The sequence below is a fragment of the Pongo abelii genome, chromosome 7 (genome assembly GCF_028885655.2).
Source record: "Pongo abelii isolate AG06213 chromosome 7, NHGRI_mPonAbe1-v2.0_pri, whole genome shotgun sequence".
Classification (NCBI taxonomy): Eukaryota; Metazoa; Chordata; class Mammalia; order Primates; family Hominidae; genus Pongo; species Pongo abelii.
This window is the reverse complement of record NC_071992.2, coordinates 25478220-25482111: the sequence shown is the minus strand read 5'-3', so window position 1 is coordinate 25482111 and position 3892 is coordinate 25478220. Positions and strand designations below refer to the sequence as shown.

Sequence of the window (3892 nt, the reverse complement as noted above, 5' to 3'; positions counted from 1 at the left end):
AGGGGATGCTCATTATTCAACTGTATTAGGTGTTGTCAAATTCTTGTCCAAAGTGGTTCTTTCAGTACACCCACCCACCAGCAAAGGATGAAAATTCCTTTTTCCATACATCTTCCCTAACACTTTGTGTAATTAGACTTTCATTTTCTCAATCTTACAGGAATAAAATTGATCTCACTGTTATTCTAATTTTCTTATTCCAGATTGGTGTGAGGTAGAGAATAATTTTATAAATGTATTAGCCATTAGCATTAGGGATTCCCCTTCATATCATGCCTCTTCATGTCATTTGTCTATTTTTCTATTAGATTTTTTTGCTTTGCCTCATCTATTTTTAGTCATTCTCTGTGGATCCTAGTAACATGGATTACAAATTTCTTCTCCTGATCAGTGGATTTTCTTTCTTTGCACTTTATTTATGCTGTCCTTTGTTGAAGACATTTAAATTTTAATATAGCCTAATTTATTATTTTTGTCATTACAGTCAAATCTTTTTTCTTTTTTGCATGCACAAAATTTACTAAAGGCATTTTGTTTTTTGCTTATAGTCGAATCTTTTTTGTTTTGGCCTATCTGAAGTTAAAGATTTTCTCTACTTTATCCTACATGGTTCAGAGTTTGCTTTTCACATTTAAGTATTTAATCCATTTAGAGTTTCCTTTTGTGTAGGATATAAGGATCTGATTTTATAGCTCCACTTACAACCAATGTTTCAACACTATTATTGACTAATTCATCCTTTTCCATTAATTTTGATGCCTTGTCTGTCATATTTCAAGTGTCCACCTACTCATAAGCCTGTACCTAGGTCATTTGTCCTAGAAACCGTGTGTCAATATCAAAACTGTTCCAATAACCATAGATTTACAGCAAGTCTTGATATTTGATAGAGCAAGTTCTCCTCCATTTCTTCCCCCTTGTTTATTTTTAGTCTTTTATTCTTCAGTAGGATTTTATAATCAGCTTGTCAAGTTTGGAACCTGCACCAGTTTCCTAGAATGGCTGCAACAAAGCATCACAAACTGGATGGCTAAAAAACTACAGAAATTTGGCTAGACAAGGCAGTTGAGGAGGAGGGGGTGCTTGAGGCCGGGCTGGCCCGGCATGCACTCCACACCTCGGGGACGTTATTTCGCATGGAACAGCTGCTTTTGGAAGACAATTGCCCAGAAGAAAAGATGTTTGATTTTCATAAGCAAAAGATGTACCAAAGTATAGAAGGCTGGTGTATTTGCAGAGCTAAGTCCTCCAGCTCTCGATCCACTGACAGTAAATGCTATGAAAAGGACTTCCAGAGCCGTTTTGGGTTACATGAGACTTGCTCAGGAGATATCTGCAATGCCTGTGTCCTGCTTGTAAAAAGACGGAAGAAGGTGACAGCAAGATTAAAAACAAAAAAAAAAAAAACAGAAAAAAACTGGAATCATGTGGTAGTTACAAGGCCTGGACCCAGTATAAAGAGTACATTGAAACCAAAGAAAGTGAAAACTCTATCTGGGAACAGGATAAAAAGCATCCAGATTAGTAAACTGCAGAAGGAACTTGAACGTCATAATTCCGATGCTCACAATACCACCTCAAATGCGCCCCCAGCTCAATCTCCTTGTAACAGTAACCAGTTAGATGACAGCTCAGATACAGAAATGGTTTCTGGTTCTAAGAGAATGCCAGTTTTTTTCCTTTTTAGAGCTCACATACTGGAAAAGACAGAAGAGACATTGCGGGGTCATCTATAAAGGCTGTTTTGGGGAAGTCCTCATCAACACACATCTTTTCAAGCCTTGCTGCAGTCATAAGAAAGCAGCTGGGCCAGGCACCATGTCTCACGCCCATAATCCCAGCACTTTTCAAGGCCAAGGTGGGCAGATTATCTAAGGTCAGGAGTTTGAGACCAGCCTGACCAACATGGTGAAACCCCATCTCTTCTAAAAATACAAAAATTAGCTGGGCATAGTGGTGCACCTGTAATCCCAGCTACTCAGGAGGCTGAGGCAGCAGAATCAGTTAAACCCAGGAGGCGGAGGTTGCAGTGAGCTGAGATCATGCCACCTCACTCACTCCAGCCTAGGTGACAGAGTGAGATCTTGTCTAAGAAAGAAAGGAAGGAAGGGAAGGAAGGAAGGAAGGAAGGAAGGAAGGAAGGAAGGAAGGAAGGAAGGAAGGAAGGAAGGAAGGAAAGGAAGGAGCTGCTGAGAAGCCAGAGGAGCAGGGGCCAGAGCCTCTGTCCATCCCCACTCAGGAGTGGAGACTGAGGTTTTCATGTAAAAGGGGAACAAAAAAAATCTAAATTTTGAAAAGACCACAAAGCAACAATCTGACCCTCCTATTTTTAACTTGGATACCTGCTATTCTGCCAAAAGACAATTTCTAGAATAGTTTTGAATGGGTTGATTTTCCCTCAGTCCCACAAACTTTGAAGCCAGTGTCTAGCTCACTAAAAAAAAGAGTTGCACATAATATTTAAGATGCTATTTCATAGGAAAGCTGAATGCTGCTGTAAAGTGCTCTTTAAGTCTTTTTTTAAAATCCCCTTCTAATGAATGAAACTAGGGGAGTTTCGGGAGACAAAGACGGGATTTGTTTATGATAAACTGTAGTTTTTAGTCTTTCTGTATTGAGAAGCTGTGGTTGGGGCATTTTTTAAGATGGCTAACTACACTTGTTTTCCCTTATGATAATAAATTTGTCATAACTCGGTAACATGGACTTGCCCCTAGAAGTAGCTGTTAATAATTTTGAAATATTAAGGTCTTGCCTAGGTTCTGATGATTCAACCTGTATTACTGATTATTAAGCAGGACAGACTGAGCTTTCTGTTGCAAATATCTTGGAGGAGAAAGTAATTTCTCCATATATAGAGAGGTAACTTGACTGTATACGTTGCATCCTGTGCTACCTCCCTTCATATTACTATTTGACAAAGATTTTAATGTACGTGAACCTTCTAAAGCAGAAACAAAGCTTCTCTTGGGGAAATGGCAAGACAGGTGAGACCCTGCAGGAATAGTGCCAAGGCATTACCACATGGTAGAGAACACACCCTATTAAAAATGTTAAACTATCTGAAAAATACAATGTGCAAGTCTTCAGGATGGCACAAAACAAAGGTTAATGCTACCTGGGACACATTTCTTAGAGGGCTTGCTGAGTTTGTAAATAATCAACTTTTGCTTGTGTTTCATGACTTTGATGACTTCATTGAAAATCTGCACAATTCAGTTTCAGCTCTGGATTACTTCAGTTGACCTTTGTGAAGGCTTTTATCTGTGTAGAGCGAGTGTGTGACTTGTTTCAGCCTATTAGGTTTTTATTTTCTTTCACTCTGCATTAAAAGCAATTTTACTAAAAGAAAAGAGGTTTGTGTTCATGTTAAGTGGGTTGGTTTTGGTTTGGCTTCTTTTATTCAGGCTTTCTGAACATTGAGATAACTTGAACTTAGAGCCCTTCAGTCCTAAAATCCTCATGAAAAGCCTCTCAGAAACCAAAGCACCCTTACTGCCTCTTTCTAAATGTTCAGGAAAAATTATCACCATTTCAGCCTTTTCATAATGAGGGAGAAGCACTTACCTGCCTTGTAATAACAAGACTCAGTGCTTATTTTTTAAACTGTATTTTAAAAATCGGACAGTATAACAATAAGGAGCGAGCCACCTTTTATAGGCACCCTGTAGATTTATAGTTCTTAATCTAAACATTTTATATTTCCTTCTTTTGGAGAAAACCTACATGCTACAAGCCACCATATGCACAGACTATACAGTGAGCTGGGTCAGCTCTCCCCTAGTCTTTGAGGCGAATTACAAAATTCCAGCCATTATCATCCTCCTGAGTTATTTTGAAATTTTTTTTTTGTATATGTTGGCTGCAGTATTAGTGGTAGAATATACTATAG

The 3892-nt window shown here is 38.6% G+C and overlaps 1 pseudogene; it reads left to right on the top strand.

The window, feature by feature from the left end:
* Nucleotides 1-1169: 1169 nt before the first annotated feature.
* On the top strand, nt 1170-2450 carry LOC100435890 (SIN3-HDAC complex-associated factor-like; annotated as a pseudogene).
* Nucleotides 2451-3892: the final 1442 nt, after the last annotated feature.